Source organism: Siphateles boraxobius, unplaced genomic scaffold, assembly GCF_051911475.1.
Source record: "Siphateles boraxobius isolate OS27281-9 unplaced genomic scaffold, OSU_SipBor_1 6, whole genome shotgun sequence".
Taxonomy (NCBI): Eukaryota; Metazoa; Chordata; class Actinopteri; order Cypriniformes; family Leuciscidae; genus Siphateles; species Siphateles boraxobius.
In genome coordinates, this window is record NW_027509186.1 from 2289417 (window position 1) to 2302501 (window position 13085).

Genomic DNA, 13085 nt, shown 5'->3' on the forward strand with positions numbered 1-13085 from the left:
ATTCCAAGAAATTTCCAAGAATCCTTGCCATGAAATTCTACTGCATCGTCTTCCGGTAAACATCACAACATGTTATTTCGTGAAATTCAGTTGAATCCGATTCAATCAACATGTCCATTTTTTCTGAAATGTCATGACTTGAAATTCCAAGTGCCATAGAATCCCATACATTGCACTAAAGTGTTACTTTAAAGGTCATGTACTGCAGGTCAGTGTTACTTTAATGTTTGGTTTATTCTAGCATGAACTGATTTGCAGTGCTTTGTCAACATTACTGCATTTCTTGATAAACTTGCCAGAGGGTTAAAGACTCTAGCTTGGGCCCGCAGCCAAAGGTTAGGTTTGTCAGAAGTGGGATTCGAACCCAGGCCTCCAGGGAAGACTGCAAACTGAACGCAGCACCTTAGACCGCTCGCCCATCCTGACATGACGGCCAGTGATGAGCAGCATTTTTGCACCTACACGGAATGGCAGATGATCTAAAATCTAGGGCTTCACCGCTCACCCGAGTCAGAGCACATGCCTCGTTGGCGCAGTTAGGCAGCGCGTCAGTCTCATAATCTGAAGGTCGTGAGTTCGAGCCTCACACGGGGCAGAATGGTGCTTTTTTATACACGTACCGTGTAAAGAAAGGAGCTGCTTTCTGTATTCCCTTTTATGCCTTTGTCCATTTCTTCATATGCACTGTAATTGAAATCCAGTGTTTTTTTAAGACTAATGTTGAACGAATGCAGTAATAGTATTACTCTCATATTCATGTCATATTTGTCAGTGTTGTTACAATGTTTTGTTAAGGCTTATATCATTCTTTCATTCTAATGGCATGTCTTGTTAATGCTAATGTAATTTTTTACATGACATTCCTTGAATCTTGTGTCATGACACTCCACCCCATGCCCCCAAACCCATGACATTTCATTCCAAGAAATTTCCAAGAATCCTTGCCATGAAATTCTACTGCATCTTCTTCCGGTAAACATCACAACATGTTATTTCGTGAAATTCAGTTGAATCCGATTCAATCAACATGTCCATTTTTTCTGAAATGTCATGACTTGAAATTCCAAGTGCCATAGAATCCCATACATTGCACTAAAGTGTTACTTTAAAGGTCATGTACTGCAGGTCAGTGTTACTTTAATGTTTGGTTTATTCTAGCATGAACTGATTTGCAGTGCTTTGTCAACATTACTGCATTTCTTGATAAACTTGCCAGAGGGTTAAAGACTCTAGCTTGGGCCCGCAGCCAAAGGTTAGGTTTGTCAGAAGTGGGATTCGAACCCACGCCTCCAGGGGAGACTGCGACCTGAACGCAGCACCTTAGACCGCTCGGCCATCCTGACATGACGGCCAGTGGTGAGCAGCATTTTTGCACCTACACGGAATGGCAGATGATCTAAAATCTAGGGCTTCACCGCTCACCCGAGTCAGAGCACATGCCTCGTTGGCGCAGTTAGGCAGCGCGTCAGTCTCATAATCTGAAGGTCGTGAGTTCGAGCCTCACACGGGGCAGAATGGTGCTTTTTTATACACGGGACCGTGTAAATAAAGGAGCTGCTTTCTGTATTCCCTTTTATGCCTTTGTCCATTTCTTCATATGCACTGTAATTGAAATCCAGTGTTTTTTTAAGACTAATGTTGAACAAATGCAGTAATAGTATTACTCTCATATTCATGTCATATGTGTCAGTGTTGTTACAATGTTTTGTTAAGGCTTATATCATTCTTTCATTCTAATGGCATGTCTTGTTAATGCTAATGTAATGTTTTACATGACATTCCTTGAATCTTGTGTCATGACACTCCACCCCATGCCCCCAAACCCATGACATTTCATTCCAAGAAATTTCCAAGAATCCTTGCCATGAAATTCTACTGCATCTTCTTCCGGTAAACATCACATGTTATTTCGTGTAATTCAGTTGAATCCGATTCAATCAAAATGTCCATTTTTTCTGAAATGTCATGACTTGAAATTCCAAGTGCCATAGAATCCCATACATTGCACTAAAGTGTTACTATAAAGGTCATGTACTGCAGGTCAGTGTTACTTTAATGTTTGGTTAATTCTAGCATGAACTGGGGCCTGTACCATGAAGGTAGCTGAACAAACTCGGGATTACAGGATTAGTTTTGAGTTGACAAAACCGAACCGATGCAATCAGGCTTTATTGGTACCATGACGCAGCTCATCAACTTTCTCTGTCAACTCAGGCTTTGATCTTAACTTATGATTAATCCACGAGCGCGTGCACATAAAAGAGTGACGTCGGCACTGAACAACCAATCGCGTTCGAAATGGATAGAGCGAGAGCTTTATATTTTTCCGCGCAGGAGCAAGAGATAATTATTCAAAAATATGAAGAATATAAAAGTGTTTTTCAAGCACGCAGTAACACTGTATCTGCTGCCAAAGCAAGAGAATATTCTTGGAGGAAGATTGCTGATTGCGTTAATGCGTAAGTTAAACAATTAATGTAAAGTGATGTAATCATATTAAAAATGTATTAAATGCTAAAATAAACATGTGTGTATTCGTGTTGATATACATGCATGCATGCATACTGTACATACGTGTGTGTAGATGTATGTAAAATGTGAATGTATAGGCTATTCCTAAGAAAGATTGATATTCATATATTTTTAGATGCAACCCCAACTCCAAACGTTCTTGGCAGCAGATCAAGACAAAATATAAAAATATAATTCAAAGTGGTGAGTATTTACCACAACCTTTTATTATTTTTGTGAAAATTTATTCATAAAAACTTGTTTGCAGCAAACAGAAAACAATGTGAAATCAGGAAAACTGGGGGAGGGCCACCTCCTCAAAATTACACTGTGGCCGAGGAGTTGGCGCTGAGTAATAATAAGGGACGGCCGATTATGGATGGCATTGCAAGTGCTGTACAGTCTGACCCTGGTGCTGGCTCCTCGAAGCAAGTGACACTGGGTATGTGTGTGCAATGCATTACTAATGTTTTAAAAAGGGTTAAATTTGGCTGACTCTGTTCTGCAGTAGAGGGAAATACAGTGTCCCTGTTGAAGCCAGCACACATGCACACAGTCTCCCACACAGAGGTCACTATATGCAGCAGACAGAACACCATGAACATAGCCTGCTTTATAACAGTTATGCTTTATATTTGCCTTTTATTTATTAGGGTGAACCAAACGATGAAGACACTCTGTCTGTGTGTTCTGAGACAGTTGCTGAGGTGAATGCACTGGGCTTTTTATTACGGCACACATTTGAATGTCATAATTAAGTGACTGGCCCTTACACATCTCTTTTATTGTAGGATTTTTCACAACCTGCCCCAGAAACTGAAGCCTCTACCTCAATGGGCTACAGAAGGAATGTGAACAAGGTAATGCTTTAAACCCTTGACATAAATTACAGTCAGTCCTATGTTTGTAGATAGTCATGCCACTTTTTGTGATTTGATCAACCTCCAGAAACTTGTAATGATCATGTTTGTGGTGGAATTGTTTCAGGTGGAAACAGACTCAGTCAGGGCCCTTTATAAAAGGAGCCTAGAACTAGACTGTGAGCTGAGGAGGCTCCAAATTAAAAAAAATAAATTGGAGATCAAACAGCTGGAAAAAACAGATCTCCGTTTGTGAACTTTTTTTTAAACAAGTAACGCTTTAGTATGAACACTATGAATGTCTATTAATGTAATTTTCTTGCTCTCTTTCTTCCTCCCTAGCCACATGACCAATAAAACAGTTTGAGTCCTATCTGCAGTGTCAGTGTGCTTTTATTAAGTAAAATATTGTGTTGTGATCGCATCTCTGACAGCTGCCCCAGCTGTGTGGTCAAGTGTGATGGGGTCAATTTCATCAGGGAGAAGCTGGTTTTGTGGTGGTTCTCGCTCCTTTCTGATAGAGGCTATATTATGCAGAATGGCACATGCAGCCACTATCTGTGATGCCCGCTCTGGTGACACTCTTAAACGCCTAAGACAGTTGAAACGTGCCTTTAGGATGCCAAAGGTCATCTCGATCTTGACCCTGGTTTTACTGAGGGCCACATCGAAGCGGTTTTGTGGCCCTGTCTGGGGGTCAGGATAGGGCGTTAGCAAAAACCTCTGGCATGCATAACCTCTATCTCCTACCAACAGGCCATCAAAAAGCCCTGTCATAGAACAGAAAAGGGGAAAAATTTGTAAGTTTTGCCATTAAAATAAAAAATGTAAAGTGTACTGTACCAAATTTAACTTGCCTTCCTCAAAGCGCTGACACAAAATAGACTCACGGAAAATGCGTGAGTCATGCACTGAGCCAGGCCATTTGGAATCCAAGCTTGTGATCATGCATTCATGATCACAAGTCATCTGCAGATGAAATGTACAGTAAATCATTGTCCTATCTGTTAGTTACTATTTATTTAAAGATTGATCTCAATGCAAATAAAAATATTTTCACATAGGGTATAGTAGCCCTACCTGAACATTAAGGCTGTGAAAGGACTTTCTGTTCACATAATCTGCCTCATGTTCTCCTAGAGCTGTGGAGATTGCAACATGTGTGCAGTCTATTGCTCCTATGTCTCTAGGGAATCCTATCATAGGAATTAAACATATATATTTAAAACATTTCTTAACAGGTGCAGACTACTGCAGACTATTGTATAATAGATTTCTAAGTGTGAATTTTTTTTTTTTGAAGAAAAAAAAAATTGTGTGAAAGGCTACATTTGTTCATGTGATGTCACCCTATCAATATATCTTACCGGCAATTTTATAAAAGCCCTCTTTTATGGACATGGTGGATAAATGTCCAGGGAACACAATGAAGCTATTTATGTACCCCTGCAGAGCGAGGACCACCTTGCGAATTGTTCGACAGACCGTGTTTTTCCCTAGATTCTCTGCATCACCGACCGCATACAAGTATGTACCACTTGCAAAAAACCGCAACGCAATACATACCATTTGCGGTACAGTAAGTGCATGGCTTCGACGAGTCACATTTGTTATGTGCGGCTCAAGAAGTTCGCAAAGATAAGACATTCCTTCCGCGGAAAATCTGTATCTTTCATACAAGTAAATATCAGGAAAGTCAAAGGGATTTTGTCTGTCCCTAAAAACTCTTTCTCTACGAAGTGCTCGTCTAACAATTTGCGCGGAGATGTCCACAGGATTTGGGAGAAAAGGTGAAGCCATTGCAACAGAGAACAGACGCTGGGAATCAGTTACGTCACCTATATGTTTCTTTGCTCACAGCTGATTGGTCAAACTTCAGTCTGAGCTCTCGAATCCAGAACTTAACCTGCCCCGGAGCAGGCTAGCCGTGCAGCGTAAGATACCATGGCAACGAACACCGATTAAAGCCGAGCTGCTTTCATAGTACCTAAAACCCAGAGTTGGCGGAAACTAAGCTGAAACATAGCTGGCTAGCCACCTAAACCGGCTTCATGGTACAGGCCCCTGAATTGCAGTGCTTTGTCAACATTACTGCATTTCTGGATAAACTTGCCAGAGGGTTAAAGACTCTAGCTTGAGCCCGCAGCCAAAGGTTAGGTTTGTCAGAAGTGGGATTCGAACCCACGCCTCCAGGGGAGACTGCGACCTGAACGCCAGCTGCCGAAGGATAGTCCGTCAAAATGGGGATAATGTTGAACAATGTTGAACGCCACAGCCAATCACGTCGACGCGCTATAACATTTGCAGCCAATTAGAGAGCGCCATTCTCGACATTATAACATTTCTAGCCAATCAGAGAGCGCCATTCTTGACTTTTTCCTTATAATTTTCGACATTTGACCAATCAGAGTACAAGGAAATGTCGATGGCACGTTTACGCTTAGCACCGCTAGGAGGAGGAGTCAGGAAGCTAGCCGAGTGCCAATCAAGTTGCCGAACTGAGCCGAAGGTGTACGAAGTAATGACATATCCTGAGGGGCGTGTCATAGGTCAAAAAGTTCAGACGTCGAGCATCACTGTCACGGAGGTCAGGCAGCATCATTTTAACGGAGGACTGCGAAACTTATTTTTCGGTAACTTTAACTGTATTTTCGGACAATGTAATTTTATATTTGTATATAATTGTATATATTATAATTGTAAATATCGTGTGTGCTTTTTTTAAAGAACTAATTTGTATTATAGTAGTTTTGTTCAAAACGATATAACCTAACCGTTAGCCCCCCAACAAAAAAATGTCTGGCAAAAAATCCCATAAAGCCATGTCAGATACTGACTGGATTGCAAGGCTAAAAAAGTTTGCCAGCACAGGAGTTTGGCCATCAAATGAGGGTAACAGGCCAGCTCCTCGACAAAAAAAGTGGCATGACGTGTACCAAAGGGTGAGTGTGCTTTTGTCACCTTTGCATGATGTAATAATTGTAATCCTAATCATTTAATTCAATGTCATCATTATTTATAGATATGTATGTAGATAATGTTGCAGGTATTTGAGATTTATGTTTATTTATGTAAAAAAAAAAACTTTTTTTTTTGCACTGGGAGATTCAGAGATTTGAGGCAGTGGGGGTGGGGATGTTGAGTGAATGGATGTTTTTTTGAAGGTGTGAAATGTTCCTCTCTTGTTCTTTTAAAGGAGGATACAAACTTTACTCTCTCTTTATCTCTAATTTTACAGTTTGTATCTCCCCTTCAAAGAACATGAATAAAAATAAATGACAGACTACAATAAATTAATGTGGCATTCATACTGATAAGTTAGAAATGCATGTATTCTATGTTATATGTGTGATAATGTTTACAGATTGAAAGATGTCCGATGCAGTCTCGCGGCCAGACAACCTTGCTCGGAGCGGTCCCAAAGTGCATATGTGGTTTTCACACTCAAAAGGTAACAATGTAAAGATGTAACTTGTATTTTTTTTATATATGTATAATTTACTGAACAAATTCTTCTCGTTCAACAATTATTGTAGCCTATGTATTTTTGTGGTTGTCTTAAGCAGGCCACAGCCTCTATTGGACAAGCACCAAGGGTTGTTGAACAACAGTCTGCCGCTACTGGACCAGCACAGGAGGTCATGGCGCAGAGTCAGCGTCAGCTCCCACCCCAGCCTACTTCTAAAATTATACCAAGTTTGTCAAAGGTAATAACATTTTTTTCATATATATATATAATTGCAGTTTTAATATACGTTTAGTATAAAGGTTTAAGTTCAGTGGAAATGGCTGGTATGTTTTTACACCTACCTGCCAGCTGTGACACCTTGTACAGGGGCGGCTGTAGTCTGCTTATTGGTCAGTTTCACTGTCTCAGGTTGGTTTAGATCAAATAAAATGGTGAAAGGACAATGTAACCTATGTGATCTCTTTCTTCTCTGGGCTCTGCTCTTGCATTCTCCTCTTCCTCTCTAATTGGGCTTTGCCATTATGGGTTAAAGGACACTCGCGTCCTTCATGGCATCTCTCTTGATTTTTCCAACTGGCTACTGAAGCTACGTCTTTCATTCTGTATTTCTCAGGTAACATTCCACTAATGCACAATTAATTATACACTTATTATTAATTAAGTCATCATGAATCTGCTTTGTTGCCATTTCAAGGGTAACCTTCATTACTGTTAATAAACGCTTTCTCTTACAAACTATGTGCAAACTATTTTTGATTTTAAGTCATTTTAAAAGGTACTTGTTAAATTACTATATACTCACATTCTAGCAATACCTTCCCACACATTTTTCTATTCTAACTGTGCTTATTTCAATCTGTATAAGTAGTAGAGTGTGGTAATACACAGACAAAAAAATAAGTTAAAGAAAGAAAGCAGGTCCTTTAGTTATATAATGAATGATAGGATCAATAGATATTTTCTCATTTTACATTTTATTATATTTTTGGCCCATGTGCTGTTACAATTCAATTTGTCTTTTCATTGAAATTGTTTTGCCCTTTTTTAGTTTACCAAGCCAAGATTTGGTGGGTCCCACATTGCTGCTGCAAAGCCAAATCTGAGTGTGGCTAGGAGACCATCTCAGGCTGTTGACCAACCCAGCGCAGCAGTGTCCAGTGCCCCTACACCAAGCCCCACTGTCTCTGTAAGTACTGGCATAATCCACATTGCATTCTAAGACAAATTCCACATCTGTGCACATTTTAGAAACTTGCATTCTAAGATACATTCCACATCTGTGCACTTTTTAGAAACATATTTTGTATTCCAGGAAACATCTCAGGCTGTTGACCAACCCAGCGCAGCAGTGTCCAGTGCCCCTACACCAAGCACCACTGTCTCTGTAAGTACTGGCATAATCCACATTGCATTCTAAGACACATTCCACATCTGTGCACTTTTTAGAAATATATTTTGTATGCAGGAAATCTTATCATAATGAACTAAGAGCAATACTATACAGTTTTCACACAATATGCAGTCAGTGAACACATTTCCACAATGCTTACATTTTCTTAACAGACAAGCTATACCTCCCAACAAAATTATGGATTGTTTTTGTAGTATTTACAAATCTTAACACACACCACCCCACAATAGCAAAACAATATTCCAAACCTTAGATACAGTATAAAAACCTCGGCTTCTTCAATGATATCAGTTCAAAAACAATATATCTCAGCTGATAATAAAAAAACAATTTACCTCCTTCACCTCTTCCTCTACCTCCTTCTCCTCTTCATCTACCTCCTTCACCTCTTCCTCTACCTCCTTCTCCTCTTCCTCTACCTCCTTCTCCTCTTCATCTACCTCCTTCACCTCTTCCTCTACCTCCTTCTCCTCTTCCTCTACCTCCTTCTCCTCTTCCTCTACCTCCTTCTCCTCTTCATCTACCTCCTTCAACTCTTCCTCTACCTCCTTCTCCTCTTCCTCTACCTCCTTCATCTCCTCTTTGAGCCCCCCCTCTTATTCTCACTCTTCTTCTTCTTCTAGCTCCTTCCATTTTTGTTGAAGACAGGTGAACTCACCTGCTGCCTTTTATAGCACTCCTGAGTGATGCGTTTTCAAATTAGCACATGTGTGCTTCCACGCCTGATGGATTTGCATATCCAATTCATTCATTAGTGTGGTCAATGGCAATCCGGGGCTTTGTAATGACAAGGAAGTAACCTCACAATCCTTATCTGTGTCTAAGGTGTGAAAATGTGTGTAGAGTTTTACAAATCACTGTGTGTAATGTTTTGCTAAAAGGGTAAAGCAGACATTGTGTGTAATGTTGTGCAAATCTGTGGAGGGGTTTTGGTCATTGGAGTAGAATTTTGCAAATTGCGTGGAAATTTTTATTTTAGTGTGTAAACAATAATAAAAATCTGTAACAAAATGTGTTCTTGAGAAGAAAATTATCCATTTGGCCAATTGTGTTTTGTTGGTGTGAGTCTGTGTTAAGAGTTTAGGAAAAAGTATCTGAAGTATGGGTAAGCGCTTGTTAGCGATTGAAAAAAACTGTAAATACTTTTGAAAACAGATTCAAATAATTACAATCCTAAATTGCAATATTATTTCCCACTATTACTGTTTTTGACTGTATTTTAATCATATTTCAAAAACAAAAAGAATCTTACTGAACATAGACCTTTAAACAGTATTGTATAATTCCATCTAGGATTAGTTAAAATTATTGGACAGTTATGACTGTTTCTTTCTCTTGTTATATATGCAACATATATTATATTTCATTGCATGTTGTCTCGGTAAGTAATTTCAAATTTTATTGGTCCAAAATAATTGAATTTGCATATTAACTGTCACAACTCAGTAGAGTCACACAAATTAGTGCTAGCAGCTGACACAATTCTGAAAACTATTGGAACAAATGTATACATTTTATTCTATAACCTTAAGTACGTATTTGACATCCAATATTTTCTATTTTATATGAGGGTAGTCTTGGATAGATAAAGCGGTAATTAAATAAATGACCTGCTAGACTAAATGTTTTGTCTTTTTCCTTCACAGACTACTCCTTTGGGAGCATTACTGCAAGATGCATCTGCAGTTCGACTGCATCGTTTGTGGTCGGACACTTTGCCACCAGAGGATCACAGGTGGATTGCCAGCAGGCTTTTTAAAATGGGGCCCAAGGGAAAACAAGAGCTTCGAGACAACTACAGCTCTGGTATTACCCACCACAGCCAGCACTTATTTACAACCAGGCTCCAGCTCCAGACAGATTTTTTTGTCATGCTCTGTTGCTGTGGATGCCGTACAAGCTGTGGAAGATCAAGGCTCTCTGTCCCAATTCTGCCTGCGGGCAGCATCAGCTGACTGGAGGCGGTCTGCACAAAAGGGCACGGCAGGTTCTGGACATCGATAGGATGTACAACATGGTCACAGAAACCCTCATCTGTACGAAGTGTAAAGCCTCGCATGTGTCCTGGAGTCAGACTGTCCTGCAACAGCTGGATCTGGGCCATCGCTCTGAATTTCGGGTCATCCTCACGCGGAAGTAAGGGCACTTTAATTCCACATCCAGTTGATAGCCCATCATCACATATGTTTGCAAATACTTTACTAATCAATTATGTAAAATATATGAATGTGTGGATTTTGCTTTTCCTAAGGTATGCCTGTGATATGAGAGTCATTCGGCTCCTGCGTGAGCGTGGCCTAGGCAACAGTCCCACGCGGGTCATCAAACAGCTGCGTGAGAACCACAGTGAGGAGTGGCTCCAGCGTATGGCCCGGTACACCACCCAATGTGTGGACTTCCTCAAACGACCCGGGGTGTTGCAAATACAATTCCAGGAACCCCCAGAGCCTACAGTGGTCCCAAGCTGCAAGTGGCTGCTCACCGTGTACAGCCAAGACATCCTGACAAGGCTGGATGAAATCCATGCAAGGATAACATCTACGTATGGTTCAGTCTTGAAGATGGATTCCACTAAAAAGGTTAGCAGGGGATTTTTGTTAATTTATGGTGTTTACTGTTATATCATTATCAGAGCATGAGTATCATATTCTACATGGTGTGATGTTTCATTGCATTGCATGCTTCCTGTCATCTACTGCAGATCACTAAGAAGCTGGCTGGGACGGCAAGGGGAACGGGACTCTGGCTTTCCTCTGTTGGCAATGAGTTTGGTCAGGTGCTCATGAGTGTGCTGACAGCACAGGAAGGAGCAGGACTGGACATGATGGTCGATGGTCTGGTGAAAAGTTACCAGCAGGCTAGTGTGGATCCACCTACTGTTTTGTACGTGGACTGTGGCTGCTGCACTGATGTGGGTGAGACCAAGCTGAAAACCAGATTCAGAGGGTGGCCTGATCTCATGATTCGCTTGGACATCTGGCATTTTATGCGCAGGATTGCCATGGGGTGTACAACTGATGCCCATCAGCTGTATCCCATCTTCATGTCACGGCTGTCAGCGTGCATTTTTGAGTGGGATGCGGCTGATGTTTCTATGCTTCGCAAAGCAAAGAGAGAGCTGTTGATATCCCAGGGTTGGCCTGCGCGGACAGATGAAGATGTCAACAAGCATCTTACCAGGAATGAGCTGGCACTCCATTGCCGGAGGAGGACCTGTGGAGAGGAGACTACCATCCTTCTCCTTGAGCGGCTGCTTACAGAGCTCCTGAGCAGCAAGGGCAAAGACTCCCTGGGTGTTCCTCTCCTGGACCGAGAAAGGATGGAGCACATCTGGAATGTCCAGAAGAAGCATGTGAAATGCATTCAAGACCCCCCTGGTGTTGTGCTCTATACAGAGACAGGGAGCCTAAACAAGGGAGGTGTGCTTCTAAAGACCTACAGATGTTCCAGAGGCTCCACTTCTCTCGAGTCCTTTCATTTACACCTGAACCGTTTCATCCCAGGTATTGTCTTTGTCACACACACTGTGCATGTGTAAAGAAAGAGCATTAAGTGTTTTTGTGTGTTCCTTTAACACCTCCTGAACACTGTTGTGTCTATTTACAGGGACCAGTGCAAACAGTCTGAACTTTCAGATTTATCTGCTGGAGGGTCTACACCGGTGGAACCAGGACCGGGAGGCTGCTTCCCTGTCATCGGAGCCATCAGCTTTGCGCAGCTACACAGGAGAACTTGTTCACTGTGTAAACGGCAATTATGAAAAGCTGTTTGGCAGGAAAGTGGTCCCCACGTTTTGTCCCCCTGCATGTTACACCGGTGAGAATTATTTTATATATTTTTTATTTTATCAACTTGCAATTACTGTGTAACCTCCGTCTATATGTCAGATTTAACCCTATAGAGTCGATTGTATCATAATTGATATGCAAGTTTCTAAAGGACTCTAAATGATCAACATGATCAAAACTTTTTAGGAAACATGCCCTCTGTCGTCTGATTGATTATAGTCTTTTAGTATAATTGTAAAAGTGTCCACCTTCAGCTCGTGCCTCACGTTTCTTTTCATTGTGAAACATTTACTGATTTTATAAAGTAATTGTAAGAATAACTTTTATATTGTTACTAATATTTAATGACTAGTTACTAGACTGAAGCAGCTTGGGTTCACTTGATTAGAAAATCATGTTACATGTAAATATCAAAATGATCATCAGACTTTTCTCTCAATCATCATTGTATTGCATTTCATTTCATTGTCATGGTTGTCAAAAACAGGACGGAAGCAATCGCAGGTCAAACTCAGTTCTTTATTGAACAGTGAAAAGCTAGACAGGGACACGGGTGTGGACTGATGACGCAGGGACCTCGATGGTCGAAGACGAACCCGTGAAGTGCAGTGGAAACCCAAACGACAATCCAACGAAGAGACGACGACGAATCCAACAGGAACACCACACGGAGAGACAAACATCCAACGAATCCAACAGGAACACCACACGGAGAGACAACATCCAACGATCTGACAAAGGAGATGAGAGAACTGTGAGAATATATGGTGAGATGAGATCGGCTGCAGCTGGTGATGTGATGACGATCAGCTGGAGCGGATCAAGGAATGACACTCATTCACGCCCACTACACACGTGCTTTCATACAACAACATAAACACGAGACGAGAAGGAAGCAATGAACTTGTATACCGTGACAGTACCCCCTCTCCTAGGAACGCCTCCTGGCGTTCCCAGACTCCTAGACTCCTAGTAACCTTCCCAGTCCACCAAGTACTGAAATCCACGTCCCCTCCGTCTAGAATCCAGAATGCGATTTACCGAAT

At 41.2% G+C, this 13085-nt stretch overlaps 1 long non-coding RNA gene and 3 other non-coding genes across 4 annotated transcripts; 3 read left to right on the top strand and 1 right to left on the bottom strand.

Annotated features, from left to right (window-relative positions):
• Positions 1-521: 521 nt before the first annotated feature.
• On the top strand, positions 522-595 carry trnam-cau (transfer RNA methionine (anticodon CAU)). Its single transcript has one exon. It is a non-coding gene; the product is annotated as a tRNA-Met (tRNA).
• Positions 596-1260: 665 nt separating this feature from the next.
• On the bottom strand, positions 1261-1343 carry trnal-cag (transfer RNA leucine (anticodon CAG)). Its single transcript has one exon. It is a non-coding gene; the product is annotated as a tRNA-Leu (tRNA).
• A 95-nt stretch (positions 1344-1438) lies between these two features.
• On the top strand, positions 1439-1512 carry trnam-cau (transfer RNA methionine (anticodon CAU)). Its single transcript has one exon. It is a non-coding gene; the product is annotated as a tRNA-Met (tRNA).
• A 1665-nt stretch (positions 1513-3177) lies between these two features.
• On the top strand, positions 3178-3562 carry LOC143715512 (uncharacterized). Its single transcript, XR_013195787.1, has 3 exons — positions 3178-3218; positions 3303-3371; positions 3499-3562. It is a non-coding gene; the product is annotated as an uncharacterized LOC143715512 (long non-coding RNA).
• The last annotated feature ends 9523 nt before the right edge of the window (positions 3563-13085 follow it).